A 27,322-nucleotide genomic window follows, 5' to 3' on the forward strand; every position below is an offset into this window, starting at 1 on the left:
CGCAGACAACACTGCCCAAGTGTCCCAAGTGATGTGACGAAGAGCCAGTATACACCCACACAGCAGAGTGGCGCAGTGGAAGCGTGCTGGGCCCATAACCCAGAGGTCCGTGGATCGAAACCACGCTCTGCTAAAATTATTTCTTTTCCTGATTGTGTCGAGCACGATTATTACGCCTAGAGAGTCGGCTGGGGGCATTGATTCAGCCTCAAAAGCAAACCCCGTAATTCTGAAGTGTGAAGAATGCGAGAACTACTTCCTATGATGCATCATTTTTTAAGATTTTGCAGCAAGTCAATGGCAAAGTTAATGCTCTTCCGCCCCACACGCGCAACACTCGAGCAGGTTTGTGAGATAAAAATCGCGTCTCCCCGGCGGGGAATCGAACGCCGGTCTCCCGCGTGACAGGCGGGGATACTAACCACTATACTACCGAGGACGGGATGCAGGCAGCTGTCTGTGTGGGAGACACTTGTTGCAAGTAGCTGTAAACGGTCTACACTAAGTTCGGCGACTGATAGTGCAATAATTAAAAATCTAGTGTGCCTCCCCGGCGGGGAATCGAACCCCGGTCTCCCGCGTGACAGGCGGGGATACTAACCACTATACTACCGAGGAAGACGCAACTAGCGCCTATAATGCACATTAATCTTGCTGACATAGCTGATACATCTGAAATGTAGCCTCCCGATGCTGTCAGAGACAGCTGCTACGAAATAAAAGTATGCCCCAGGTGAGGCTCGAACTCACAACCCCGGCATTGCTCACGGCTACTGCCTTATAAGTACCGTGCGCTAACCAATTGCGCCACTGGGGCTACAGCGAAACGCTCTCAGTTAGCCATATTCGCTTTGCTGCAAACCAGTGGTGGCTACAAAAACATATGATCGCCACCTGCGGCCATACTGCGACTTTGGCACCTAAGTACGAATGCTTCGTGCTATTCGTGTTTGATATGCTACGCTTACATGCACATCAACCGCCTCTCGTCATCGAAAAAATGCAGAAAAACGCGCGCCTCGCCTCGTGCTACCTGTCGAACAGCGATCGCAGATGTGTGGCAAGCTCCAAGCTCTGCAGGCGCACCGCGACCACGCAGCTGGACGAGTGGTGCCTTCCTTGGGAGCTTGATGAGCCCTGGAGAACACGTTTCTTAGCGAATTGCACTTGTCTCGTAGCGAGAAATGCTGCCACTGGCCCTGTGGCGCAACGGATAACGCGTCTGACTACGGATCAGAAGATTCCAGGTTCGAATCCTGGCAGGGTCGGCATTTTGTTAGTTGCCAACGCGTAGCTGGGCAGTGGATTTCGTATGTCGCCGCATCGTGCAGTGCTTTGTTACTCCTGTGCATCTCGCAGCTGCATGTCGAGGCGATCGTGGTAAATATCGCTGCGTGCAAGCGTCAGCGTAGCGTCAGTCGAGACAAGTCAAGCTGAGAGCTGTAGGAGATGTTACGCAATCAAATGTAGGCGCGTGAAAGCGACGCAGACAACACTGCCCAAGTGTCCCAAGTGATGTGACGAAGAGCCAGTATACACCCACACAGCAGAGTGGCGCAGTGGAAGCGTGCTGGGCCCATAACCCAGAGGTCCGTGGATCGAAACCACGCTCTGCTAAAATTATTTCTTTTCCTGATTGTGTCGAGCACGATTATTACGCCTAGAGAGTCGGCTGGGGGCATTGATTCAGCCTCAAAAGCAAACCCCGTAATTCTGAAGTGTGAAGAATGCGAGAACTACTTCCTATGATGCATCATTTTTTAAGATTTTGCAGCAAGTCAATGGCAAAGTTAATGCTCTTCCGCCCCACACGCGCAACACTCGAGCAGGTTTGTGAGATAAAAATCGCGTCTCCCCGGCGGGGAATCGAACCCCGGTCTCCCGCGTGACAGGCGGGGATACTAACCACTATACTACCGAGGACGGGATGCAGGCAGCTGTCTGTGTGGGAGACACTTGTTGCAAGTAGCTGTAAACGGTCTACACTAAGTTCGGCGACTGATAGTGCAATAATTAAAAATCTAGTGTGCCTCCCCGGCGGGGAATCGAACCCCGGTCTCCCGCGTGACAGGCGGGGATACTAACCACTATACTACCGAGGAAGACGCAACTAGCGCCTATAATGCACATTAATCTTGCTGACATAGCTGATACATCTGAAATGTAGCCTCCCGATGCTGTCAGAGACAGCTGCTACGAAATAAAAGTATGCCCCAGGTGAGGCTCGAACTCACAACCCCGGCATTGCTCACGGCTACTGCCTTATAAGTACCGTGCGCTAACCAATTGCGCCACTGGGGCTACAGCGAAACGCTCTCAGTTAGCCATATTCGCTTTGCTGCAAACCAGTGGTGGCTACAAAAACATATGATCGCCACCTGCGGCCATACTGCGACTTTGGCACCTAAGTACGAATGCTTCGTGCTATTCGTGTTTGATATGCTACGCTTACATGCACATCAACCGCCTCTCGTCATCGAAAAAATGCAGAAAAACGCGCGCCTTGCCTCGTGCTACCTGTCGAACAGCGAGCGCAGATGTGTGGCAAGCTCCAAGCTCTGCAGGCGCACCGCGACCACGCAGCTGGACGAGTGGTGCCTTCCTTGGGAGCTTGATGAGCCCTGGAGAACACGTTTCTTAGCGAATTGCACTTGTCTCGTAGCGAGAAATGCTGCCACTGGCCCTGTGGCGCAACGGATAACGCGTCTGACTACGGATCAGAAGATTCCAGGTTCGGATCCTGGCAGGGTCGGCATTTTGTTAGTTGCCAACGCGTAGCTGGGCAGTGGATTTCGTATGTCGCCGCATCGTGCAGTGCTTTGTTACTCCTGTGCATCTCGCAGCTGCATGTCGAGGCGATCGTGGTAAATATCGCTGCGTGCAAGCGTCAGCGTAGCGTCAGTCGAGCAAAGTCGAGACAAGTCAAGCTGAGAGCTGTAGGAGATGTTACGCAATCAAATGTAGGCGCGTGAAAGCGACGCAGACAACACTGCCCAAGTGTCCCAAGTGATGTGACGAAGAGCCAGTATACACCCACACAGCAGAGTGGCGCAGTGGAAGCGTGCTGGGCCCATAACCCAGAGGTCCGTGGATCGAAACCACGCTCTGCTTAAATTATTTCTTTTCCTGATTGTGTCGAGCACGATTATTACGCCTAGAGAGTCGGCTGGGGGCATTGATTCAGCCTCAAAAGCAAACCCCGTAATTCTGAAGTGTGAAGAATGCGAGAACTACTTCCTATGATGCATCATTTTTTAAGATTTTGCAGCAAGTCAATGGCAAAGTTAATGCTCTTCCGCCCCACACGCGCAACACTCGAGCAGGTTTGTGAGATAAAAATCGCGTCTCCCCGGCGGGGAATCGAACCCCGGTCTCCCGCGTGACAGGCGGGGATACTAACCACTATACTACCGAGGACGGGATGCAGGCAGCTGTCTGTGTGGGAGACACTTGTTGCAAGTAGCTGTAAACGGTCTACACTAAGTTCGGCGACTGATAGTGCAATAATTAAAAATCTAGTGTGCCTCCCCGGCGGGGAATCGAACCCCGGTCTCCCGCGTGACAGGCGGGGATACTAACCACTATACTACCGAGGAAGACGCAACTAGCGCCTATAATGCACATTAATCTTGCTGACATAGCTGATACATCTGAAATGTAGCCTCCCGATGCTGTCAGAGACAGCTGCTACGAAATAAAAGTATGCCCCAGGTGAGGCTCGAACTCACAACCCCGGCATTGCTCACGGCTACTGCCTTATAAGTACCGTGCGCTAACCAATTGCGCCACTTTTTTTTTTTTAACTTTTTTTTTTTTTTTTTTTTTTTTTTTTGTTTTTTCCCTTTCATTCAGTGTACTGCCATGTGTTAGATGCTGCTCGAGATAGCTCCGCTCCTTGCAGGAAGGTTAAAAAAATGAATGCCTTCTGTGAGGTTCGAACTCACGACCCCTGGTTTACGAGACCAGTGCTCTACCACTTTTTTTTTTATTTTTTTTTATTTTTTTATCTTTATTTTCTTTTTTTTTTTTTTTTATTTTCGGGCCTCCATCCACCCCTTATAGCCCGTCCTTCTGCTCGCCATTAAGTCGCCTTCGTTGGCGCGGCATCAAAGGCCTTTGATTTAAGGAAAATGAAAACGTTGTGGGTTATATGCGTCGTTCACGATACAAGCATCTATATGAAGAAAATAGTAACTGAAATTTATCGCGGCTCCATTGCCTCGTGTTAACAGAAAACGTCAAAGAAGTTAAAAGAAAACTGAAAATCCATTTCTTCTAAAATTAAAATGCTTTGTTCTGAACTCTGCGAAATTGGAGGAGAACTAAAATATTGCTCGAAACACAAAACTGAATTTTCTTCATCTAACGAAATGAAGCTTGAACTCTTGCCAATCGATTACTTCAGTGGTGTTTGTAACTTGTGGTTCGGTCAACATGACACATTATTCGCCTTATAGATGGTCCGTCTGATCTTGAGTGAGTATCTACTGAATGTTCGTTAACATGAAATTCAATCAAATGATCTGGTAGTCTCTTTTTTTTTTACGTTACAGTTTTGAGCAGGTAGTTGGCGAAGTTATCCTTATAGTTTTTCGTTTTCATTAGCATATGGTGCTGAGTTGTAAGATAGACCCAGAAGTCTTCTTTACTCTTTTCTTCTTTTGTAAATAAGTAATGTACAGTAGCGGCTTTTAACCAGTTTAGTGCGTTCCTTCTCGTCCGTGGGTACGGGGTATCGTCCGGCGTCAGAAAGGCAGCAGGTGTTATATATCTGGGCGATGTTCTACTGATGAGTGCTAACTTGTTCGTGATATATTCCCATATATCTTTTATGTTGTCGCACACAAACCTGTGTTCATCAGTATCCATTAAATTACACGTTGTGCACAAAGGTGATTCTGCGAGGTGTATGTTATGTAGTTTGGAGTTAGTTGCCAATTTTCTGTTAACTGCGAAATACCAAGTGGCTTTCAGTGTTGACGGCAAATACGGACAATGGATGTTCTCCCAGATTACCTTCCAGTCGTAAAAGTTGTATTTTGCTTCAATGTTATTTTTCTTCTTATCTTTCATGAGTTCCTGGTACACGTGTTTCACTGTCTTCATTTCTTGTTCGGGGATCCTTGTGTGTACATAACTGTACTCCAGTAAAAACCATTTTAAGTGGTAAAGTCCGTTTGGAATATGTTGCACCGTGATAGGTGGCCTGAGGTCGGCCGGAGCTATCTCAGTAAGCAGGTGAGCAGCGAGACTATCAGCTGAGTGTTTCCATTGGTGGAAAGTTTTTGATATGTATAAAGCTTGCGCCTTCTTTCCAACATCGACAAGATTTAAGCCACCATTTTTTGTGGCAAGCGTTAAGGTGTCAAACTGAACTTTAAAAATGTGCTGATGGCTGACAAACTGTCCTAACGCTGACATAATTCGTTTTGCAGTGAGTGCAGACATTGGTAAAACTTGAGCGATATAAGTGAGTTTCGAGGTGAGGTATACATTGGCGACCATAACTTTCTGAATTTCATTTAGTTTTCGTACTCTGTGTTCCCGTATGCTGGCACGAATAGTCCGTAGAAGCTTTCTATAGTTGGTTGCAATGGTGTGCCGAATATTACTCTGAAAATCAATTCCAAGACACTTGAAGATCTTCAGTTGACGTAGTTGTCTGTGAGGGTGCGATCCTAGGCCGCGGCCAATATTGAATATTCCGGACTTTGTCCAGTTTAGCTGTGCACCTGACGCTTGCTCATATTGCCTGACTATCTGTAGTGCGGTGTCCACTTCAGTTCTATTTAGTACAAGGAAACCGACATCGTCTGCATACGCCTTGCACACTACTCGGGATCCATGTATGACGATGCCCTGTAAACTTTGCGTCAGGGTAGCTAACAAAGGCTCAACGGCAATCGCAAAAAGCGCCATGGACATTGGGCAGCCCTGCCTGACGGAACTGGCTATCTCTATTGCTCGGGTAGGCTGGCCATTGATGATGACTCTGGATAAATTAGTCGCTACCATCTGTTGTATAATTGCGACGAACCCAGGTGGAAAACCCATCGCATACATGGTACGAAAGAGATACTGGTGGTTTACCCTGTCAAAGGCTTTGTCGAAGTCCAAAGACATGATGGCACATTTCAGCTTACAGACTTCCGCAATAGAGATTAAATCACGGTAGTCGCACAAAGTCTGTTGAATTTTCCGATCCTTGCCCACGCTGGTCTGGTAAGGGCCAATGATACTGGTCATTGTAGATTTAAGCCTTTGGGCCAAAAGTCTCGCAAATATTTTATAGTCGCTGTTGAGCAGCGTTATCGGTCTTAGATTTTTTACGTTTGCACTGCCTGAGGTTTTTTTAATTAGAACGATTATGCCTTCACAGAAGCTGGCGGGGATCACGTTGTTGTGGTCTAGAAGTTCATTACAGATGCAAGTGATTTTCGCCTTTATGGTGTTCCAGAATTTTTGATAGAATTCGACGGGAATTCCGTCAGGTCCGGGGGATTTATTCTTAGCACTTTTCCAGAGTACATATTCCACGTCTTCTTCGGTCGCTACGTCTAATAGCTTTTCCGCGTCCACGAGACTGACTCTGTTGCGCAAATTATTCAAAAGAGCATCCTGCGCTTGCACGTTTACTTCTTTATTTGACATCAAGGTGGTGAAGTAGTTGAGCACCGCCGCTTTAATCTCGTTGTGCGTAGTCAGCGTTGCGCCATCCTCAGCAATTAACTCCGTCAGTATTTTACGGGAGCCGTTCTTACTTTCTTGGATCATATGGTAGACTGAGGTGAGTTCTTGGTGTACAGTAGTCTGGACCCGCGACCTGACTTTGTAGCCTTCTAGCTGCGTCCTCCTTAGGGTTAGGATTTTGGCCTGGATTTTCTTAATTCGTTGACAATTCTCGACAGCCGAAGTACCGAGCATATACAGTTCCCGCAGACAATGAAAATAGAAATTAATCGTCCTTTGAAGCCAAAAGCTCTTTTCCCGTGCGTAGTTCATGAAACACCACCGAATTTTAGGTTTGGCGCACCTGAGCCACCAATCAATGGCCGAATTATAAGAGGCAAATCGTTGCTCACATTCTCGCCAGGTATTGAGGAAGGCCTCTTGACACGCCGAGTCTTGTAGATGTGAGACATTTAATTTCCACAGGCCCCTGTATCGACACGTCCGTTGTCGGTCTAGACTTATAGTACAGATGTATGCAGCATGATCGGAGAACGCCACTGGCCATACTTCTGACTGCAGAATGTTATTCCTCAAAGTGGGTGTGACATAAATTCGATCAAGACGGCTTGCCGAATGGGTCGTGATATGGGTAAACCCAGGTGCTGCCCCATGCTTGAGCTCCCAAGAATCAACTAAGCGCAAGTCTCGTACAATTCGTTCCAGTTCAAGTGATTTGTTAAGATTGGGAGTCTGGTCCTTTGCACTGATGACACAGTTAAAGTCGCCTCCGAAGATGACATTGGTGTGGCGGACGCCAAAGAGAGGAACTATTTCTTCTTTAAAAAATTCTGCTCTTTGACGTCTATTACTGGAACCGGATGGGGCATAGACATTAATTAGTCTGTTGTTATAAAAAGTGCCCGCAATGCCCCTACTGTTCGGCAGTTTTGTGACGTCGGTAATAATGATACCTTCCTTCACAATAAAAGCTGTACCTAATTCGCAACCGGCCCCAGGATTAGTGATCACATTATAACCTGGTATGCAATCAAGTCTGATCTCTGTTACTTCTTGTACAAATAAAATGTCTACATCAGCTGCATATAAAAAGTCTTTTAAATGTTGCAGTTTAAGAGCGCTACGTATCTTATTAATATTGAGAGTAGCAAGTCGATAGGCCTGTGGCGGAATAGTGGTGGACTAAACAGGAGCAATACCTAAAATCAGTCCGATATCAAACAGAAATAACGCTGGAAAAAACAAGTCACGTCGTAGAAGCACTTTTGAAGCAATTCCAGATAACAAAAACATGTATTGACAGTCACTTTAAAGGCAGAGTTAATAATAGTCTCCGGTTGAAAAGGGATCAGTCGTGCGTTCTTTTTGCGCGGCAGTTTCTGTCGAGGCGTTATCTTTCTCGTTAACATCGTCGTCTTTGGAGACTGAAGTGACGGCTGTCACCGTGTCGGAAGTATCCATACTGTCTACTTCGGCAGTAGATTCTGTATCGTCCGCCCAACTAGTTGGTGGTGGTTGTGTCGAGGTCGTTACCGACTCTGGAGCAGGATAGAGTTTGACCATGTGGACATCACAGTCGGTTCGGAGTTGAGCTGACTGTTCGGGGTTCAGAGGTAGAGCATCTGAGACATTGTCAAGGACTGATGGTAAACTGGCGGAGGGATGATCATGGTTTGTGCTATCAGATGCTTTGTCACTGAGTTGTTCACCTATCTGTTTAGCCTTTTCGCGCAGAACCGGTGCAATCTGTTCTGCACCCTGGCGGGCAACTCTCCGTTTTTTAGTTTTTCTGGGAGACGTACGATTGTGTTGGCCTTGATCGGAACCTGCTGGAGATTCCCCCCGTGGAGTAGCAGCGGCCGATTGGGACGCAGCCGTTTGCATGTCGGATGCCTGTTCTTCGGTGACTACTACGGAAGGCGATACTTCTATGGGTTTAGGTGGGGTCTCTTCCGGCGTTGCAACAGTCCCCAGTTGCGTCACTGGCGCAGGCACAACAGTATTTTCACTGACTTCGGTGACCGTGGATGTAGCCGAAAGCCCACGCGCTACGGCGACGTACGTCACAGGCAGTGTTGTCATCGCGGGGGGCCTGGCTGCCTCGCCCGCAGGCAGCTGCGCCACTCGCCTCTGCACGCATTCGGCACGCACGTGACCCGTCGAATTGCATGCGGCACACGTTCGAGGCTGATCATCGTACATGACTATCGCACGATACCCGCATACGTTAACATAAGACGGGATGTGCTTCTGCAGCTCGATTTTCAATTGCCGCACCCCATTAAGAACCGGGAATTTATGTGCACTAGACCAACGTTCCGCAATATTGCTTATGATTTTACCGTAGGGACAGAGCACTGCATTGATCTGTTCACTGGTTATTTCAAATGGAAGTTCAAAAACTCGAACAGTCCGTATTCCTAGGCCGGCATGCGAAACAACAACTTCCCCCACATTTCCATCGCTATGTTTAAATTTTAGGATACCACCACAAGATTCAACTATTTTCTCACACATGTCTGATCGAGCTAATTTAACGAAAACGGTGCTACTGACAATCGAAAGATGTATCCCGATTATATCCTCAAGTCCTATCTTTACTTCATCTTCTAACCATTGCTCAACTTCAAAAGATTTAGGTCGGACAAAGTTTCTGTCAAAAGTAAACTTCAGTGTGTCTTTCCTACTCGGTTGAGACATCACGAAATCGAGTTCATTTCCAGATCACACAAAACACTGGTAGACACTGAAGCAAGCGCAGTGACTCACCACACGTAAACAGCGACGGCGAGGCGCGCAGCACAGCACGTCCGACCTCGACCGCGTCCGCCGGCTGACTCAGAATGGTGGGGGGTACTAACCACTATACTACCGAGGAAGACGCAACTAGCGCCTATAATGCACATTAATCTTGCTGACATAGCTGATACATCTGAAATGTAGCCTCCCGATGCTGTCAGAGACAGCTGCTACGAAATAAAAGTATGCCCCAGGTGAGGCTCGAACTCACAACCCCGGCATTGCTCACGGCTACTGCCTTATAAGTACCGTGCGCTAACCAATTGCGCCACTGGGGCTACAGCGAAACGCTCTCAGTTAGCCATATTCGCTTTGCTGCAAACCAGTGGTGGCTACAAAAACATATGATCGCCACCTGCGGCCATACTGCGACTTTGGCACCTAAGTACGAATGCTTCGTGCTATTCGTGTTTGATATGCTACGCTTACATGCACATCAACCGCCTCTCGTCATCGAAAAAATGCAGAAAAACGCGCGCCTTGCCTCGTGCTACCTGTCGAACAGCGAGCGCAGATGTGTGGCAAGCTCCAAGCTCTGCAGGCGCACCGCGACCACGCAGCTGGACGAGTGGTGCCTTCCTTGGGAGCTTGATGAGCCCTGGAGAACACGTTTCTTAGCGAATTGCACTTGTCTCGTAGCGAGAAATGCTGCCACTGGCCCTGTGGCGCAACGGATAACGCGTCTGACTACGGATCAGAAGATTCCAGGTTCGAATCCTGGCAGGGTCGGCATTTAGTTAGTTGCCAACGCGTAGCTGGGCAGTGGATTTCGTATGTCGCCGCATCGTGCAGTGCTTTGTTACTCCTGTGCATCTCGCAGCTGCATGTCGAGGCGATCGTGGTAAATATCGCTGCGTGCAAGCGTCAGCGTAGCGTCAGTCGAGCAAAGTCGAGACAAGTCAAGCTGAGAGCTGTAGGAGATGTTACGCAATCAAATGTAGGCGCGTGAAAGCGACGCAGACAACACTGCCCAAGTGTCCCAAGTGATGTGACGAAGAGCCAGTATACACCCACACAGCAGAGTGGCGCAGTGGAAGCGTGCTGGGCCCATAACCCAGAGGTCCGTGGATCGAAACCACGCTCTGCTAAAATTATTTCTTTTCCTGATTGTGTCGAGCACGATTATTACGCCTAGAGAGTCGGCTGGGGGCATTGATTCAGCCTCAAAAGCAAACCCCGTAATTCTGAAGTGTGAAGAATGCGAGAACTACTTCCTATGATGCATCATTTTTTAAGATTTTGCAGCAAGTCAATGGCAAAGTTAATGCTCTTCCGCCCCACACGCGCAACACTCGAGCAGGTTTGTGAGATAAAAATCGCGTCTCCCCGGCGGGGAATCGAACCCCGGTCTCCCGCGTGACAGGCGGGGATACTAACCACTATACTACTTTTTTTTTTTTTTTGCTCTACGACTTTTTTTTTTTTTTTTTTTTGTTTCTTTTTTTATTATTTTTAATTTAAAGCTTTCAGTGTCAGGTAAGCGTCGGCAAGGAGGGCAGGGGTCAAAAAATGCTGAGGCCTGGCCTCAATGCCGCCCCTCATCCGTCACCTAATTGCAGAATTTCCATTTGTTGCGCGCTTTGTATTTTTAATTATAAATTGCCATCTCGGCTAGGCTTCATAATTGAAAAAAAAAAATTTAAATTTAAGTGCTGATTGATGACAATCGTTAAATAAATGAATTTCTTCTCTTAATAAAAGTGGGAAAAAATTTCGGGACTCCCTTCATTTGTTGCGACTTAAATGCGTTGCTTAAATTTGAAGATGAACTGAATCATATAGTGTTCTTTGCTTCTCCGATTATTGTTGTATAAAAGAAAGTCTTTTGTTTGCTCTTCGCTGTCATCCGATTCCCAGTCGCTCGAAGACAATTTTGAGCATGTTGCCATACGTCTTCTTATGGCCTGGATATTTAACTATTCTATCATATTCATTTTTCAGGTACATATGAAAATCAATGATATTGTCGGTCCCTAAGTTATTAACGACATAGCTAACGTATGTTCCCATTAACCAATGAATTGAGTTATTTTTGGTGGCAGGGAAATATTGTATCTGTGGCCGGAGAAGTATCAGAGGCTGAAAATTGTCGGTGGATGATCTTGTCAGGAAAGCCAATTGGTCTCTCAACCATTTCCAGTTGTCCATATGCCCAGCACACGTGAATCTGTGGACTGTGGTATCGAGGAGATTACATTTGAGACAAAGGTTTGTTTGGCTAATCCCGATGGACTGCAATCGTTCGTTGGTGCTAACTATATTGTTGACCGATTTGTACCATGATGTTTTGGCGTCGGAGGAGAGACCACGCAGGTTGATATTCTTCCATATAGTTGCCCAATCGTAATACGGATATTTTTCTTCTATTTTATTCTTCCCTTCATTTTTCTTTCTGAGACACATAATTGCTCGGGCCGTTAACTGCCGCGAATTGGTTATGTCGCTATTGATATAACTCAGATCGACGAAAAATGTACGCACATGACGAAGACGGGGATTGATTTTGTGCACATCAACTGGCGCGTGGAGACTTGCAGGTCTAAGAATTTCAAATAGCTTAGTTGTAATGCTTGTAGCGTTTTCATTAAGAAGACTAGTGGTCCGTTTGAGGAAAAGAGCAGAGGCCTTGTTCTTAATATCAGTTAATCCCAGACCTCCATTGCTGGGATCTAGGGTAGCTGTTCTCCCAGTCACTCTAAACACTTCACCTCGCCATAGGTAGTTAGTGACGATTGACATTATCTTTCCAGCGATCATGGTGGGAAGTGGAAAGAGTTGCGCAGTATAATAAGCTTTTGATAAAAGGCAATTATTAACTAAATGAATTCTCTGATACTGATTTAAAGTTCGGGGCAGGTTTTCTCTGATGGCTCCTTGAATATATCCGGATGTAGTTTTCCAATTTAGGGCTGCCATTTTTAGTGGACACGTAGTCAGGGTCGTCCCAAGTGATTTGCACTGAGTGACCGGTGTTGCCCAAGTGACAGTTACGTGTTGAAAACCCCGCAGGTTTAGAAATCTGCTCTTATTGGCATTGGTGGTGGCTCCCGACACGCTGCAGTACTTTTTAAGGAGCAGTTCTAATTTGGAAATGTCATCGACGTTCCGTAATACGACGCCTACATCATCAGCGTATGCATTTGTGACTGTTTTGTGACCTGCTAACGTAATACCTGTTAGATTGACGTGGAGACTGCGGAGTAGCGGCTCCAAGGAAAAGACGAATAGAAGCATGGAAAGCGGGCTGCCCTGAGGAACGCCACGCCGTATCTGAATCTGCTTAGTTCTTTGGCAGTTGACAGAGATACTTGCGCTGATTCCCAACGCAACGTTCTTAACCACACTGAGAGCTCGTTCGTCAAAGCCGATTCTTCTCATTGTTGTAAGAAGGAACCTGTGATCCACACGGTCGAAGGCTTTGTGAAAATCAATAAAACAAATGGCACATTTGATGTTCGTCACTGAAGTGATGGCAATTAAGTCCCTGTATTCCGCAATACTTTTGAAAATAGTCCTGCCAGGTACACATGACTGATGTTGACTTACTATTTTTTTGGCTAAAAGTGAAAGTCTGTTATTTAACATTCTAGCTATGATTTTATAGTCGGAGTTAAGCAACGAAATAGGGCGAAAGTTGTTTAGATTTCGCTTCGAAGTTGTCTTTGGAACTAGTACTATTGTGCATTCTTTCATAGCAGCAGGTAGTGGTTTTCCTTGGATAATCTCGTTTGCCATTTGAGTGAACTGTGCTCCTATGAGTGACCAGTATCGTAGATAAAATTCAACGGGCAACCCATCCGGCCCCGGTGACTTTTGTAAAGGAGACTTGCGGACGGTTTCGTGGAGTTCCTCTTCAGTGAAATCAGTAAGAAGTCCTTCATTTTCCTCTTCTGACAGCTGAGGAACTATGCTGCCAAGAAATGCTTCGAAGGATTCTTCGCATAACGGACTGGCTGAATATAGATTGTGGTAATACTTGTAAACCTCGTTGACAATCTCTTTCTGAGAAGTAATGGTCAGACCGGTCGAAGTCTGGATCTCATCAAGAAAGGTTCGTCTCCTGTATTTTGCGTGTCGCAAGAGGTGATACAAGGAAGCAGTTTCGTCCTCTGATAATGTCTTGGCTTTTGACTTTACTTTTAGTCCTTCCAGCTGTTGTTGTTTAATACGGAGTAATTTGGCCTTAGTTTTCTTAATGTCTTCCAAACGAATACCGGAAATGCTCGCCTGGTCATACAAGTTTCGTAACATTGCATAATAAAACTCTATGGTGTTCTTGAGTTCTCGGGATCGTTGAAGACTGTAATGAATTAAAACGTTCCTCAGTTTTGGTTTTGCCCTGTTGCACCACCAGTCGGTAACAGTCACATAGCGATCTACCGAGCGCAAGCACAAATTCCACGTTTCGTGGACAACATCTGCTAACTCATTGTCCTGTAACAAAGATACGTTCAGCTTCCACTGACTTCTTAAACGGCGAGTTGGTTGTGCCCTTAAATTGAGAGAAGCCAGCATACTGCAATGGTCGGAGAAATATACAGGAATCGTCTCGACTTTAACTAAGGATCTTTCCATACCTTGTGACACATATATCCTATCAATCCTGCTACAGGACTGTGTAGCTATGTACGTATAAGCAACAACAGTGGGATATTTAATTTCCCAAGTATCTCTGAGTTTTAGATCCGTGACTAACCGCTTCAACTCGTTACAGCAATTAAAATTGGGAGTCTGATCTTTTTTATTGAGTACACAGTTAAAATCGCCGCCAATTAAAAGTTCTGGCGGGTTTTTCCGTAATAGATATATTATTTCTTCTCTAAAAAAATGTGCCCTTTCCGGTCTATTGGAGGTCCCTGACGGGGCATACAGGTTAATAATAGTAACGTCAAAAACGTTAATTCCTATTGCTCTGCCCGAGTCCAGTCTCTCGACATCAGTTACAGGGATCCCTTCCCGGATTAAAATTGCTGTCCCCACCTTTGTTTCGAGGGAGATGTTTAGTATTTCTACATAGCCTGCAACTTTAAGGTCAGGCATCACGACTTCTTGCAGCAAAGCAATGTCAGTTCCTGATTCGTAAAGGAAATCCTTGAGAGCAGCAATCTTCGGTTCTGACTTAATCCTGTTAATGTTTATAGTTGTTATTGTGTATGCCTGGCACATGTAGCTTCCTTATGAAAATAAGGACAAAAAATCCCTACTGTCAGAGAAAAGTAACAATTACTCCTGGAGGTAAGAGAAGAAAAAGAAGAAAGAAAAAAAAACTATACTAAAAACAGTCAACTACGAATTTGGCATATTGGTAATTCCGTTGTCACCGAAATTGTGCAGGAACATGGTGGCATTTAGCAGTATCATTTCTCGAGTGAGACTTGGCTGTGTCAGTTCAATGACGGATTCTTTACCAGGTCAGACTTATCTTTACAGTGGGGTTTTGCACCATCAAGTTTCTTTGAGTTTTTCTCGGGGGATACTTCAGAAATTATTTCATATGATACGTTTGTGGCTTTCACATCCTCTTTTCCGAGTTTTTGTTTATCGGCGTTACGAGATGCTTTGAGGTTCGGTTGAGGTTTTATCCTGCGTCTTTGAACCTCTGCAGTGGCAGTGTGTGACCGCGAGTGATCCGCATCTTGCGCCGATTGGGTGGAGGTGGCCTCGACACAGTCCTGTTTGTTAAGTCTAGTTCCAGTTTCAGTTCCTTCCGCGACCTCTATCGGTGCAACGGGAAGGGAGTGCTGTGGGTCTGTAGATTCGCAGGGCTGAGTCCGATCCATCGCTTTCTGTTCCTCAGAAATCGACTCCTGTGTCGCCGTGATCGGAGCCAGTGTTTTCGCGTCCATGTGTTCTAACGCTGTGGCAGCAGCAGCCGGCGGCGGGAGGGCCTCTGCTGCTGGCGTCACTGCCACATGTTTACTGTCTACGTCCTCACCCGCACCCTCACTGCATTGCTTTTGTTTACGGTTGGACTGCGATGTATCATCGTCTGAACAGTCTTCAGTTGTGTCTAAAGGTCTCTTTTTAGTTTGCAGATCGCATTCGTGGGTAGAAGAACTGCGATCGGTAATTACATGCAAGGGAGGAAAATCAGCGACATTTACGGCAGTTACATCAGAAGTACTAGCTCCATCATTACTGGCCGGGGGAGGTTGATGAATGTTAGGCAGGACATCATTAAGCGTAAGACGCTGACGCTGCGTAAGGCTATTTTTAAGGACATAGACACGGCGAGGACAGTCTTGACGGAAATGACCCGTTTCATTACAAATATTACATGTCTGGACCTGCCCTGAATATACGATATGCGCTTTATGACCAGCAATAGAAAGAAAAGATGGTATATTGGCTTTAACTTCCATTTCTACTGATCGTATGCCATTGAAACACTGTAATTTATACAATTTGGACCACCTTTCGTTGACAATGGACTGGATCTCCCCGTATTTCGAAAGCGCCTCTTTAATCAGCTGATTATCTACTTCAATAGGAATATTTAGCACTCTTACAGTTTTATACGTGATATCCGCTCTCCGAATCGAAACACTACTTTTAGACCCATCTCTATGCACAAAGTCAGCAACACTACCCCACCTCAACAACAGCTTCTCAACATCCACAGGATTAAAAAATTTGACAAAGACACAGTATTTGTCAGCATCTAATTGGGTGGTATGTACGGAATCAGAACTTACTCCAATTACGTCGGTCAACCAGTCATGGATTTCCAAAGCTGTAGGTTGCACTGCACGTGTTTCCTTCTCGAAAGAGAAAACCAGGGTATTCTTCCGGACAATTCCAGCCATTTTTCTTCAGTTACGAGGAGATCCCGGTAATAAACCGAAATTCCTCCAAAGCACGACTGTTATCACGGACGAAAACACACAGAAACTTGGCACAATAACACCAGACACGTACAAACACAGAAATTCACAAACGGCAACAAACTAAAGCTCAGGACTTGGCGTCACCACTGACGTACACGGAGCAGCAGCGGACACGTCCTAACGCGCGGACAGCTAGAGCCGGAATAACGCCACTGGGGCTACAGCGAAACGCTCTCAGTTAGCCATATTCGCTTTGCTGCAAACCAGTGGTGGCTACAAAAACATATGATCGCCACCTGCGGCCATACTGCGACTTTGGCACCTAAGTACGAATGCTTCGTGCTATTCGTGTTTGATATGCTACGCTTACATGCACATCAACCGCCTCTCGTCATCGAAAAAATGCAGAAAAACGCGCGCCTTGCCTCGTGCTACCTGTCGAACAGCGAGCGCAGATGTGTGGCAAGCTCCAAGCTCTGCAGGCGCACCGCGACCACGCAGCTGGACGAGTGGTGCCTTCCTTGGGAGCTTGATGAGCCCTGGAGAACACGTTTCTTAGCGAATTGCACTTGTCTCGTAGCGAGAAATGCTGCCACTGGCCCTGTGGCGCAACGGATAACGCGTCTGACTACGGATCAGAAGATTCCAGGTTCGAATCCTGGCAGGGTCGGCATTTTGTTAGTTGCCAACGCGTAGCTGGGCAGTGGATTTCGTATGTCGCCGCATCGTGCAGTGCTTTGTTACTCCTGTGCATCTCGCAGCTGCATGTCGAGGCGATCGTGGTAAATATCGCTGCGTGCAAGCGTCAGCGTAGCGTCAGTCGAGCAAAGTCGAGACAAGTCAAGCTGAGAGCTGTAGGAGATGTTACGCAATCAAATGTAGGCGCGTGAAAGCGACGCAGACAACACTGCCCAAGTGTCCCAAGTGATGTGACGAAGAGCCAGTATACACCCACACAGCAGAGTGGCGCAGTGGAAGCGTGCTGGGCCCATAACCCAGAGGTCCGTGGATCGAAACCACGCTCTGCTAAAATTATTTCTTTTCCTGATTGTGTCGAGCACGATTATTACGCCTAGAGAGTCGGCTGGGGGCATTGATTCAGCCTCAAAAGCAAACCCCGTAATTCTGAAGTGTGAAGAATGCGAGAACTACTTCCTATGATGCATCATTTTTTAAGATTTTGCAGCAAGTCAATGGCAAAGTTAATGCTCTTCCGCCCCACACGCGCAACACTCGAGCAGGTTTGTGAGATAAAAATCGCGTCTCCCCGGCGGGGAATCGAACCCCGGTCTCCCGCGTGACAGGCGGGGATACTAACCACTATACTACCGAGGACGGGATGCAGGCAGCTGTCTGTGTGGGAGACACTTGTTGCAAGTAGCTGTAAACGGTCTACACTAAGTTCGGCGACTGATAGTGCAATAATTAAAAATCTAGTGTGCCTCCCCGGCGGGGAATCGAACCCCGGTCTCCCGCGTGACAGGCGGGGATACTAACCACTATACTACCGAGGAAGACGCAACTAGCGCCTATAATGCACATTAATCTTGCTGACATAGCTGATACATCTGAAATGTAGCCTCCCGATGCTGTCAGAGACAGCTGCTACGAAATAAAAGTATGCCCCAGGTGAGGCTCGAACTCACAACCCCGGCATTGCTCACGGCTACTGCCTTATAAGTACCGTGCGCTAACCAATTGCGCCACTGGGGCTACAGCGAAACGCTCTCAGTTAGCCATATTCGCTTTGCTGCAAACCAGTGGTGGCTACAAAAACATATGATCGCCACCTGCGGCCATACTGCGACTTTGGCACCTAAGTACGAATGCTTCGTGCTATTCGTGTTTGATATGCTACGCTTACATGCACATCAACCGCCTCTCGTCATCGAAAAAATGCAGAAAAACGCGCGCCTTGCCTCGTGCTACCTGTCGAACAGCGAGCGCAGATGTGTGGCAAGCTCCAAGCTCTGCAGGCGCACCGCGACCACGCAGCTGGACGAGTGGTGCCTTCCTTGGGAGCTTGATGAGCCCTGGAGAACACGTTTCTTAGCGAATTGCACTTGTCTCGTAGCGAGAAATGCTGCCACTGGCCCTGTGGCGCAACGGATAACGCGTCTGACTACGGATCAGAAGATTCCAGGTTCGAATCCTGGCAGGGTCGGCATTTTGTTAGTTGCCAACGCGTAGCTGGGCAGTGGATTTCGTATGTCGCCGCATCGTGCAGTGCTTTGTTACTCCTGTGCATCTCGCAGCTGCATGTCGAGGCGATCGTGGTAAATATCGCTGCGTGCAAGCGTCAGCGTAGCGTCAGTCGAGCAAAGTCGAGACAAGTCAAGCTGAGAGCTGTAGGAGATGTTACGCAATCAAATGTAGGCGCGTGAAAGCGACGCAGACAACACTGCCCAAGTGTCCCAAGTGATGTGACGAAGAGCCAGTATACACCCACACAGCAGAGTGGCGCAGTGGAAGCGTGCTGGGCCCATAACTCAGAGGTCCGTGGATCGAAACCACGCTCTGCTAAAATTATTTCTTTTCCTGATTGTGTCGAGCACGATTATTACGCCTAGAGAGTCGGCTGGGGGCATTGATTCAGCCTCAAAAGCAAACCCCGTAATTCTGAAGTGTGAAGAATGCGAGAACTACTTCCTATGATGCATCATTTTTTAAGATTTTGCAGCAAGTCAATGGCAAAGTTAATGCTCTTCCGCCCCACACGCGCAACACTCGAGCAGGTTTGTGAGATAAAAATCGCGTCTCCCCGGCGGGGAATCGAACCCCCGTCTCCCGCGTGACAGGCGGGGATACTAACCACTATACTACCGAGGACGGGATGCAGGCAGCTGTCTGTGTGGGAGACACTTGTTGCAAGTAGCTGTAAACGGTCTACACTAAGTTCGGCGACTGATAGTGCAATAATTAAAAATCTAGTGTGCCTCCCCGGCGGGGAATCGAACCCCGGTCTCCCGCGTGACAGGCGGGGATACTAACCACTATACTACCGAGGAAGACGCAACTAGCGCCTATAATGCACATTAATCTTGCTGACATAGCTGATACATCTGAAATGTAGCCTCCCGATGCTGTCAGAGACAGCTGCTACGAAATAAAAGTATGCCCCAGGTGAGGCTCGAACTCACAACCCCGGCATTGCTCACGGCTACTGCCTTATAAGTACCGTGCGCTAACCAATTGCGCCACTGGGGCTACAGCGAAACGCTCTCAGTTAGCCATATTCGCTTTGCTGCAAACCAGTGGTGGCTACAAAAACATATGATCGCCACCTGCGGCCATACTGCGACTTTGGCACCTAAGTACGAATGCTTCGTGCTATTCGTGTTTGATATGCTACGCTTACATGCACATCAACCGCCTCTCGTCATCGAAAAAATGCAGAAAAACGCGCGCCTTGCCTCGTGCTACCTGTCGAACAGCGAGCGCAGATGTGTGGCAAGCTCCAAGCTCTGCAGGCGCACCGCGACCACGCAGCTGGACGAGTGGTGCCTTCCTTGGGAGCTTGATGAGCCCTGGAGAACACGTTTCTTAGCGAATTGCACTTGTCTCGTAGCGAGAAATGCTGCCACTGGCCCTGTGGCGCAACGGATAACGCGTCTGACTACGGATCAGAAGATTCCAGGTTCGAATCCTGGCAGGGTCGGCATTTTGTTAGTTGCCAACGCGTAGCTGGGCAGTGGATTTCGTATGTCGCCGCATCGTGCAGTGCTTTGTTACTCCTGTGCATCTCGCAGCTGCATGTCGAGGCGATCGTGGTAAATATCGCTGCGTGCAAGCGTCAGCGTAGCGTCAGTCGAGCAAAGTCGAGACAAGTCAAGCTGAGAGCTGTAGGAGATGTTACGCAATCAAATGTAGGCGCGTGAAAGCGACGCAGACAACACTGCCCAAGTGTCCCAAGTGATGTGACGAAGAGCCAGTATACACCCACACAGCAGAGTGGCGCAGTGGAAGCGTGCTGGGCCCATAACCCAGAGGTCCGTGGATCGAAACCACGCTCTGCTAAAATTATTTCTTTTCCTGATTGTGTCGAGCACGATTATTACGCCTAGAGAGTCGGCTGGGGGCATTGATTCAGCCTCAAAAGCAAACCCCGTAATTCTGAAGTGTGAAGAATGCGAGAACTACTTCCTATGATGCATCATTTTTTAAGATTTTGCAGCAAGTCAATGGCAAAGTTAATGCTCTTCCGCCCCACACGCGCAACACTCGAGCAGGTTTGTGAGATAAAAATCGCGTCTCCCCGGCGGGGAATCGAACCCCGGTCTCCCGCGTGACAGGCGGGGATACTAACCACTATACTACCGAGGACGGGATGCAGGCAGCTGTCTGTGTGGGAGACACTTGTTGCAAGTAGCTGTAAACGGTCTACACTAAGTTCGGCGACTGATAGTGCAATAATTAAAAATCTAGTGTGCCTCCCCGGCGGGGAATCGAACCCCGGTCTCCCGCGTGACAGGCGGGGATACTAACCACTATACTACCGAGGAAGACGCAACTAGCGCCTATAATGCACATTAATCTTGCTGACATAGCTGATACATCTGAAATGTAGCCTCCCGATGCTGTCAGAGACAGCTGCTACGAAATAAAAGTATGCCCCAGGTGAGGCTCGAACTCACAACCCCGGCATTGCTCACGGCTACTGCCTTATAAGTACCGTGCGCTAACCAATTGCGCCACTGGGGCTACAGCGAAACGCTCTCAGTTAGCCATATTCGCTTTGCTGCAAACCAGTGGTGGCTACAAAAACATATGATCGCCACCTGCGGCCATACTGCGACTTTGGCACCTAAGTACGAATGCTTCGTGCTATTCGTGTTTGATATGCTACGCTTACATGCACATCAACCGCCTCTCGTCATCGAAAAAATGCAGAAAAACGCGCGCCTTGCCTCGTGCTACCTGTCGAACAGCGAGCGCAGATGTGTGGCAAGCTCCAAGCTCTGCAGGCGCACCGCGACCACGCAGCTGGACGAGTGGTGCCTTCCTTGGGAGCTTGATGAGCCCTGGAGAACACGTTTCTTAGCGAATTGCACTTGTCTCGTAGCGAGAAATGCTGCCACTGGCCCTGTGGCGCAACGGATAACGCGTCTGACTACGGATCAGAAGATTCCAGGTTCGAATCCTGGCAGGGTCGGCATTTTGTTAGTTGCCAACGCGTAGCTGGGCAGTGGATTTCGTATGTCGCCGCATCGTGCAGTGCTTTGTTACTCCTGTGCATCTCGCAGCTGCATGTCGAGGCGATCGTGGTAAATATCGCTGCGTGCAAGCGTCAGCGTAGCGTCAGTCGAGCAAAGTCGAGACAAGTCAAGCTGAGAGCTGTAGGAGATGTTACGCAATCAAATGTAGGCGCGTGAAAGCGACGCAGACAACACTGCCCAAGTGTCCCAAGTGATGTGACGAAGAGCCAGTATACACCCACACAGCAGAGTGGCGCAGTGGAAGCGTGCTGGGCCCATAACTCAGAGGTCCGTGGATCGAAACCACGCTCTGCTAAAATTATTTCTTTTCCTGATTGTGTCGAGCACGATTATTACGCCTAGAGAGTCGGCTGGGGGCATTGATTCAGCCTCAAAAGCAAACCCCGTAATTCTGAAGTGTGAAGAATGCGAGAACTACTTCCTATGATGCATCATTTTTTAAGATTTTGCAGCAAGTCAATGGCAAAGTTAATGCTCTTCCGCCCCACACGCGCAACACTCGAGCAGGTTTGTGAGATAAAAATCGCGTCTCCCCGGCGGGGAATCGAACCCCCGTCTCCCGCGTGACAGGCGGGGATACTAACCACTATACTACCGAGGACGGGATGCAGGCAGCTGTCTGTGTGGGAGACACTTGTTGCAAGTAGCTGTAAACGGTCTACACTAAGTTCGGCGACTGATAGTGCAATAATTAAAAATCTAGTGTGCCTCCCCGGCGGGGAATCGAACCCCGGTCTCCCGCGTGACAGGCGGGGATACTAACCACTATACTACCGAGGAAGACGCAACTAGCGCCTATAATGCACATTAATCTTGCTGACATAGCTGATACATCTGAAATGTAGCCTCCCGATGCTGTCAGAGACAGCTGCTACGAAATAAAAGTATGCCCCAGGTGAGGCTCGAACTCACAACCCCGGCATTGCTCACGGCTACTGCCTTATAAGTACCGTGCGCTAACCAATTGCGCCACTGGGGCTACAGCGAAACGCTCTCAGTTAGCCATATTCGCTTTGCTGCAAACCAGTGGTGGCTACAAAAACATATGATCGCCACCTGCGGCCATACTGCGACTTTGGCACCTAAGTACGAATGCTTCGTGCTATTCGTGTTTGATATGCTACGCTTACATGCACATCAACCGCCTCTCGTCATCGAAAAAATGCAGAAAAACGCGCGCCTTGCCTCGTGCTACCTGTCGAACAGCGAGCGCAGATGTGTGGCAAGCTCCAAGCTCTGCAGGCGCACCGCGACCACGCAGCTGGACGAGTGGTGCCTTCCTTGGGAGCTTGATGAGCCCTGGAGAACACGTTTCTTAGCGAATTGCACTTGTCTCGTAGCGAGAAATGCTGCCACTGGCCCTGTGGCGCAACGGATAACGCGTCTGACTACGGATCAGAAGATTCCAGGTTCGAATCCTGGCAGGGTCGGCATTTTGTTAGTTGCCAACGCGTAGCTGGGCAGTGGATTTCGTATGTCGCCGCATCGTGCAGTGCTTTGTTACTCCTGTGCATCTCGCAGCTGCATGTCGAGGCGATCGTGGTAAATATCGCTGCGTGCAAGCGTCAGCGTAGCGTCAGTCGAGCAAAGTCGAGACAAGTCAAGCTGAGAGCTGTAGGAGATGTTACGCAATCAAATGTAGGCGCGTGAAAGCGACGCAGACAACACTGCCCAAGTGTCCCAAGTGATGTGACGAAGAGCCAGTATACACCCACACAGCAGAGTGGCGCAGTGGAAGCGTGCTGGGCCCATAACCCAGAGGTCCGTGGATCGAAACCACGCTCTGCTAAAATTATTTCTTTTCCTGATTGTGTCGAGCACGATTATTACGCCTAGAGAGTCGGCTGGGGGCATTGATTCAGCCTCAAAAGCAAACCCCGTAATTCTGAAGTGTGAAGAATGCGAGAACTACTTCCTATGATGCATCATTTTTTAAGATTTTGCAGCAAGTCAATGGCAAAGTTAATGCTCTTCCGCCCCACACGCGCAACACTCGAGCAGGTTTGTGAGATAAAAATCGCGTCTCCCCGGCGGGGAATCGAACCCCGGTCTCCCGCGTGACAGGCGGGGATACTAACCACTATACTACTTTTTTTTTTTTTTTGCTCTACGACTTTTTTTTTTTTTTTTTTTTTTGTTTCTTTTTTTATTATTTTTAATTTAAAGCTTTCAGTGTCAGGTAAGCGTCGGCAAGGAGGGCAGGGGTCAAAAAATGCTGAGGCCTGGCCTCAATGCCGCCCCTCATCCGTCACCTAATTGCAGAATTTCCATTTGTTGCGCGCTTTGTATTTTTAATTATAAATTGCCATCTCGGCTAGGCTTCATAATTGAAAAAAAAAAAATTTAAATTTAAGTGCTGATTGATGACAATCGTTAAATAAATGAATTTCTTCTCTTAATAAAAGTGGGAAAAAATTTCGGGACTCCCTTCATTTGTTGCGACTTAAATGCGTTGCTTAAATTTGAAGATGAACTGAATCATATAGTGTTCTTTGCTTCTCCGATTATTGTTGTATAAAAGAAAGTCTTTTGTTTGCTCTTCGCTGTCATCCGATTCCCAGTCGCTCGAAGACAATTTTGAGCATGTTGCCATACGTCTTCTTATGGCCTGGATATTTAACTATTCTATCATATTCATTTTTCAGGTACATATGAAAATCAATGATATTGTCGGTCCCTAAGTTATTAACGACATAGCTAACGTATGTTCCCATTAACCAATGAATTGAGTTATTTTTGGTGGCAGGGAAATATTGTATCTGTGGCCGGAGAAGTATCAGAGGCTGAAAATTGTCGGTGGATGATCTTGTCAGGAAAGCCAATTGGTCTCTCAACCATTTCCAGTTGTCCATATGCCCAGCACACGTGAATCTGTGGACTGTGGTATCGAGGAGATTACATTTGAGACAAAGGTTTGTTTGGCTAATCCCGATGGACTGCAATCGTTCGTTGGTGCTAACTATATTGTTGACCGATTTGTACCATGATGTTTTGGCGTCGGAGGAGAGACCACGCAGGTTGATATTCTTCCATATAGTTGCCCAATCGTAATACGGATATTTTTCTTCTATTTTATTCTTCCCTTCATTTTTCTTTCTGAGACACATAATTGCTCGGGCCGTTAACTGCCGCGAATTGGTTATGTCGCTATTGATATAACTCAGATCGACGAAAAATGTACGCACATGACGAAGACGGGGATTGATTTTGTGCACATCAACTGGCGCGTGGAGACTTGCAGGTCTAAGAATTTCAAATAGCTTAGTTGTAATGCTTGTAGCGTTTTCATTAAGAAGACTAGTGGTCCGTTTGAGGAAAAGAGCAGAGGCCTTGTTCTTAATATCAGTTAATCCCAGACCTCCATTGCTGGGATCTAGGGTAGCTGTTCTCCCAGTCACTCTAAACACTTCACCTCGCCATAGGTAGTTAGTGACGATTGACATTATCTTTCCAGCGATCATGGTGGGAAGTGGAAAGAGTTGCGCAGTATAATAAGCTTTTGATAAAAGGCAATTATTAACTAAATGAATTCTCTGATACTGATTTAAAGTTCGGGGCAGGTTTTCTCTGATGGCTCCTTGAATATATCCGGATGTAGTTTTCCAATTTAGGGCTGCCATTTTTAGTGGACACGTAGTCAGGGTCGTCCCAAGTGATTTGCACTGAGTGACCGGTGTTGCCCAAGTGACAGTTACGTGTTGAAAACCCCGCAGGTTTAGAAATCTGCTCTTATTGGCATTGGTGGTGGCTCCCGACACGCTGCAGTACTTTTTAAGGAGCAGTTCTAATTTGGAAATGTCATCGACGTTCCGTAATACGACGCCTACATCATCAGCGTATGCATTTGTGACTGTTTTGTGACCTGCTAACGTAATACCTGTTAGATTGACGTGGAGACTGCGGAGTAGCGGCTCCAAGGAAAAGACGAATAGAAGCATGGAAAGCGGGCTGCCCTGAGGAACGCCACGCCGTATCTGAATCTGCTTAGTTCTTTGGCAGTTGACAGAGATACTTGCGCTGATTCCCAACGCAACGTTCTTAACCACACTGAGAGCTCGTTCGTCAAAGCCGATTCTTCTCATTGTTGTAAGAAGGAACCTGTGATCCACACGGTCGAAGGCTTTGTGAAAATCAATAAAACAAATGGCACATTTGATGTTCGTCACTGAAGTGATGGCAATTAAGTCCCTGTATTCCGCAATACTTTTGAAAATAGTCCTGCCAGGTACACATGACTGATGTTGACTTACTATTTTTTTGGCTAAAAGTGAAAGTCTGTTATTTAACATTCTAGCTATGATTTTATAGTCGGAGTTAAGCAACGAAATAGGGCGAAAGTTGTTTAGATTTCGCTTCGAAGTTGTCTTTGGAACTAGTACTATTGTGCATTCTTTCATAGCAGCAGGTAGTGGTTTTCCTTGGATAATCTCGTTTGCCATTTGAGTGAACTGTGCTCCTATGAGTGACCAGTATCGTAGATAAAATTCAACGGGCAACCCATCCGGCCCCGGTGACTTTTGTAAAGGAGACTTGCGGACGGTTTCGTGGAGTTCCTCTTCAGTGAAATCAGTAAGAAGTCCTTCATTTTCCTCTTCTGACAGCTGAGGAACTATGCTGCCAAGAAATGCTTCGAAGGATTCTTCGCATAACGGACTGGCTGAATATAGATTGTGGTAATACTTGTAAACCTCGTTGACAATCTCTTTCTGAGAAGTAATGGTCAGACCGGTCGAAGTCTGGATCTCATCAAGAAAGGTTCGTCTCCTGTATTTTGCGTGTCGCAAGAGGTGATACAAGGAAGCAGTTTCGTCCTCTGATAATGTCTTGGCTTTTGACTTTACTTTTAGTCCTTCCAGCTGTTGTTGTTTAATACGGAGTAATTTGGCCTTAGTTTTCTTAATGTCTTCCAAACGAATACCGGAAATGCTCGCCTGGTCATACAAGTTTCGTAACATTGCATAATAAAACTCTATGGTGTTCTTGAGTTCTCGGGATCGTTGAAGACTGTAATGAATTAAAACGTTCCTCAGTTTTGGTTTTGCCCTGTTGCACCACCAGTCGGTAACAGTCACATAGCGATCTACCGAGCGCAAGCACAAATTCCACGTTTCGTGGACAACATCTGCTAACTCATTGTCCTGTAACAAAGATACGTTCAGCTTCCACTGACTTCTTAAACGGCGAGTTGGTTGTGCCCTTAAATTGAGAGAAGCCAGCATACTGCAATGGTCGGAGAAATATACAGGAATCGTCTCGACTTTAACTAAGGATCTTTCCATACCTTGTGACACATATATCCTATCAATCCTGCTACAGGACTGTGTAGCTATGTACGTATAAGCAACAACAGTGGGATATTTAATTTCCCAAGTATCTCTGAGTTTTAGATCCGTGACTAACCGCTTCAACTCGTTACAGCAATTAAAATTGGGAGTCTGATCTTTTTTATTGAGTACACAGTTAAAATCGCCGCCAATTAAAAGTTCTGGCGGGTTTTTCCGTAATAGATATATTATTTCTTCTCTAAAAAAATGTGCCCTTTCCGGTCTATTGGAGGTCCCTGACGGGGCATACAGGTTAATAATAGTAACGTCAAAAACGTTAATTCCTATTGCTCTGCCCGAGTCCAGTCTCTCGACATCAGTTACAGGGATCCCTTCCCGGATTAAAATTGCTGTCCCCACCTTTGTTTCGAGGGAGATGTTTAGTATTTCTACATAGCCTGCAACTTTAAGGTCAGGCATCACGACTTCTTGCAGCAAAGCAATGTCAGTTCCTGATTCGTAAAGG

General features: G+C 47.2%; 36 non-coding genes across 36 annotated transcripts; 15 read left to right on the top strand and 21 right to left on the bottom strand.

Annotated features, from left to right (window-relative positions):
* The first annotated feature begins 61 nt into the window (after positions 1 to 61).
* Trnam-cau (transfer RNA methionine (anticodon CAU)) lies at positions 62 to 133 on the top strand. Its single transcript has one exon. It is a non-coding gene; the product is annotated as a tRNA-Met (tRNA).
* A 234-nt stretch (positions 134 to 367) lies between these two features.
* Positions 368 to 439, bottom strand: Trnad-guc (transfer RNA aspartic acid (anticodon GUC)). Its single transcript has one exon. It is a non-coding gene; the product is annotated as a tRNA-Asp (tRNA).
* Positions 440 to 546: 107 nt separating this feature from the next.
* Positions 547 to 618, bottom strand: Trnad-guc (transfer RNA aspartic acid (anticodon GUC)). The gene has a single exon. It is a non-coding gene; the product is annotated as a tRNA-Asp (tRNA).
* Positions 619 to 725: 107 nt separating this feature from the next.
* Positions 726 to 817, bottom strand: Trnai-uau (transfer RNA isoleucine (anticodon UAU)). The gene is given in 2 exon segments: positions 726 to 761; positions 780 to 817. It is a non-coding gene; the product is annotated as a tRNA-Ile (tRNA).
* Positions 818 to 1,195: 378 nt separating this feature from the next.
* On the top strand, positions 1,196 to 1,268 carry Trnar-acg (transfer RNA arginine (anticodon ACG)). Its single transcript has one exon. It is a non-coding gene; the product is annotated as a tRNA-Arg (tRNA).
* A 277-nt stretch (positions 1,269 to 1,545) lies between these two features.
* Positions 1,546 to 1,617, top strand: Trnam-cau (transfer RNA methionine (anticodon CAU)). Its single transcript has one exon. It is a non-coding gene; the product is annotated as a tRNA-Met (tRNA).
* A 234-nt stretch (positions 1,618 to 1,851) lies between these two features.
* Trnad-guc (transfer RNA aspartic acid (anticodon GUC)) lies at positions 1,852 to 1,923 on the bottom strand. The gene has a single exon. It is a non-coding gene; the product is annotated as a tRNA-Asp (tRNA).
* Positions 1,924 to 2,030: 107 nt separating this feature from the next.
* Positions 2,031 to 2,102, bottom strand: Trnad-guc (transfer RNA aspartic acid (anticodon GUC)). Its single transcript has one exon. It is a non-coding gene; the product is annotated as a tRNA-Asp (tRNA).
* A 107-nt stretch (positions 2,103 to 2,209) lies between these two features.
* Positions 2,210 to 2,301, bottom strand: Trnai-uau (transfer RNA isoleucine (anticodon UAU)). Its single transcript is given in 2 exon segments — positions 2,210 to 2,245; positions 2,264 to 2,301. It is a non-coding gene; the product is annotated as a tRNA-Ile (tRNA).
* Positions 2,302 to 2,679: 378 nt separating this feature from the next.
* Trnar-acg (transfer RNA arginine (anticodon ACG)) lies at positions 2,680 to 2,752 on the top strand. The gene has a single exon. It is a non-coding gene; the product is annotated as a tRNA-Arg (tRNA).
* A 287-nt stretch (positions 2,753 to 3,039) lies between these two features.
* Trnam-cau (transfer RNA methionine (anticodon CAU)) lies at positions 3,040 to 3,111 on the top strand. Its single transcript has one exon. It is a non-coding gene; the product is annotated as a tRNA-Met (tRNA).
* Positions 3,112 to 3,345: 234 nt separating this feature from the next.
* Positions 3,346 to 3,417, bottom strand: Trnad-guc (transfer RNA aspartic acid (anticodon GUC)). The gene has a single exon. It is a non-coding gene; the product is annotated as a tRNA-Asp (tRNA).
* A 107-nt stretch (positions 3,418 to 3,524) lies between these two features.
* Trnad-guc (transfer RNA aspartic acid (anticodon GUC)) lies at positions 3,525 to 3,596 on the bottom strand. Its single transcript has one exon. It is a non-coding gene; the product is annotated as a tRNA-Asp (tRNA).
* Positions 3,597 to 9,675: 6,079 nt separating this feature from the next.
* Trnai-uau (transfer RNA isoleucine (anticodon UAU)) lies at positions 9,676 to 9,767 on the bottom strand. The gene is given in 2 exon segments: positions 9,676 to 9,711; positions 9,730 to 9,767. It is a non-coding gene; the product is annotated as a tRNA-Ile (tRNA).
* Positions 9,768 to 10,145: 378 nt separating this feature from the next.
* Trnar-acg (transfer RNA arginine (anticodon ACG)) lies at positions 10,146 to 10,218 on the top strand. The gene has a single exon. It is a non-coding gene; the product is annotated as a tRNA-Arg (tRNA).
* A 287-nt stretch (positions 10,219 to 10,505) lies between these two features.
* Trnam-cau (transfer RNA methionine (anticodon CAU)) lies at positions 10,506 to 10,577 on the top strand. Its single transcript has one exon. It is a non-coding gene; the product is annotated as a tRNA-Met (tRNA).
* A 6,336-nt stretch (positions 10,578 to 16,913) lies between these two features.
* Trnar-acg (transfer RNA arginine (anticodon ACG)) lies at positions 16,914 to 16,986 on the top strand. The gene has a single exon. It is a non-coding gene; the product is annotated as a tRNA-Arg (tRNA).
* Positions 16,987 to 17,273: 287 nt separating this feature from the next.
* Trnam-cau (transfer RNA methionine (anticodon CAU)) lies at positions 17,274 to 17,345 on the top strand. The gene has a single exon. It is a non-coding gene; the product is annotated as a tRNA-Met (tRNA).
* A 234-nt stretch (positions 17,346 to 17,579) lies between these two features.
* On the bottom strand, positions 17,580 to 17,651 carry Trnad-guc (transfer RNA aspartic acid (anticodon GUC)). The gene has a single exon. It is a non-coding gene; the product is annotated as a tRNA-Asp (tRNA).
* Positions 17,652 to 17,758: 107 nt separating this feature from the next.
* Trnad-guc (transfer RNA aspartic acid (anticodon GUC)) lies at positions 17,759 to 17,830 on the bottom strand. Its single transcript has one exon. It is a non-coding gene; the product is annotated as a tRNA-Asp (tRNA).
* Positions 17,831 to 17,937: 107 nt separating this feature from the next.
* Trnai-uau (transfer RNA isoleucine (anticodon UAU)) lies at positions 17,938 to 18,029 on the bottom strand. Its single transcript is given in 2 exon segments — positions 17,938 to 17,973; positions 17,992 to 18,029. It is a non-coding gene; the product is annotated as a tRNA-Ile (tRNA).
* Positions 18,030 to 18,407: 378 nt separating this feature from the next.
* On the top strand, positions 18,408 to 18,480 carry Trnar-acg (transfer RNA arginine (anticodon ACG)). Its single transcript has one exon. It is a non-coding gene; the product is annotated as a tRNA-Arg (tRNA).
* A 593-nt stretch (positions 18,481 to 19,073) lies between these two features.
* Trnad-guc (transfer RNA aspartic acid (anticodon GUC)) lies at positions 19,074 to 19,145 on the bottom strand. Its single transcript has one exon. It is a non-coding gene; the product is annotated as a tRNA-Asp (tRNA).
* A 107-nt stretch (positions 19,146 to 19,252) lies between these two features.
* On the bottom strand, positions 19,253 to 19,324 carry Trnad-guc (transfer RNA aspartic acid (anticodon GUC)). The gene has a single exon. It is a non-coding gene; the product is annotated as a tRNA-Asp (tRNA).
* Positions 19,325 to 19,431: 107 nt separating this feature from the next.
* Trnai-uau (transfer RNA isoleucine (anticodon UAU)) lies at positions 19,432 to 19,523 on the bottom strand. The gene is given in 2 exon segments: positions 19,432 to 19,467; positions 19,486 to 19,523. It is a non-coding gene; the product is annotated as a tRNA-Ile (tRNA).
* Positions 19,524 to 19,901: 378 nt separating this feature from the next.
* Positions 19,902 to 19,974, top strand: Trnar-acg (transfer RNA arginine (anticodon ACG)). Its single transcript has one exon. It is a non-coding gene; the product is annotated as a tRNA-Arg (tRNA).
* A 287-nt stretch (positions 19,975 to 20,261) lies between these two features.
* Positions 20,262 to 20,333, top strand: Trnam-cau (transfer RNA methionine (anticodon CAU)). Its single transcript has one exon. It is a non-coding gene; the product is annotated as a tRNA-Met (tRNA).
* Positions 20,334 to 20,567: 234 nt separating this feature from the next.
* On the bottom strand, positions 20,568 to 20,639 carry Trnad-guc (transfer RNA aspartic acid (anticodon GUC)). The gene has a single exon. It is a non-coding gene; the product is annotated as a tRNA-Asp (tRNA).
* A 107-nt stretch (positions 20,640 to 20,746) lies between these two features.
* On the bottom strand, positions 20,747 to 20,818 carry Trnad-guc (transfer RNA aspartic acid (anticodon GUC)). Its single transcript has one exon. It is a non-coding gene; the product is annotated as a tRNA-Asp (tRNA).
* Positions 20,819 to 20,925: 107 nt separating this feature from the next.
* Positions 20,926 to 21,017, bottom strand: Trnai-uau (transfer RNA isoleucine (anticodon UAU)). The gene is given in 2 exon segments: positions 20,926 to 20,961; positions 20,980 to 21,017. It is a non-coding gene; the product is annotated as a tRNA-Ile (tRNA).
* A 378-nt stretch (positions 21,018 to 21,395) lies between these two features.
* Positions 21,396 to 21,468, top strand: Trnar-acg (transfer RNA arginine (anticodon ACG)). The gene has a single exon. It is a non-coding gene; the product is annotated as a tRNA-Arg (tRNA).
* A 593-nt stretch (positions 21,469 to 22,061) lies between these two features.
* On the bottom strand, positions 22,062 to 22,133 carry Trnad-guc (transfer RNA aspartic acid (anticodon GUC)). The gene has a single exon. It is a non-coding gene; the product is annotated as a tRNA-Asp (tRNA).
* A 107-nt stretch (positions 22,134 to 22,240) lies between these two features.
* On the bottom strand, positions 22,241 to 22,312 carry Trnad-guc (transfer RNA aspartic acid (anticodon GUC)). The gene has a single exon. It is a non-coding gene; the product is annotated as a tRNA-Asp (tRNA).
* A 107-nt stretch (positions 22,313 to 22,419) lies between these two features.
* On the bottom strand, positions 22,420 to 22,511 carry Trnai-uau (transfer RNA isoleucine (anticodon UAU)). Its single transcript is given in 2 exon segments — positions 22,420 to 22,455; positions 22,474 to 22,511. It is a non-coding gene; the product is annotated as a tRNA-Ile (tRNA).
* A 378-nt stretch (positions 22,512 to 22,889) lies between these two features.
* On the top strand, positions 22,890 to 22,962 carry Trnar-acg (transfer RNA arginine (anticodon ACG)). The gene has a single exon. It is a non-coding gene; the product is annotated as a tRNA-Arg (tRNA).
* Positions 22,963 to 23,249: 287 nt separating this feature from the next.
* Trnam-cau (transfer RNA methionine (anticodon CAU)) lies at positions 23,250 to 23,321 on the top strand. Its single transcript has one exon. It is a non-coding gene; the product is annotated as a tRNA-Met (tRNA).
* Positions 23,322 to 27,322: the final 4,001 nt, after the last annotated feature.

Source organism: Schistocerca nitens, chromosome 9 (assembly GCF_023898315.1).
Source record: "Schistocerca nitens isolate TAMUIC-IGC-003100 chromosome 9, iqSchNite1.1, whole genome shotgun sequence".
NCBI lineage: Eukaryota > Metazoa > Arthropoda > Insecta > Orthoptera > Acrididae > Schistocerca > Schistocerca nitens.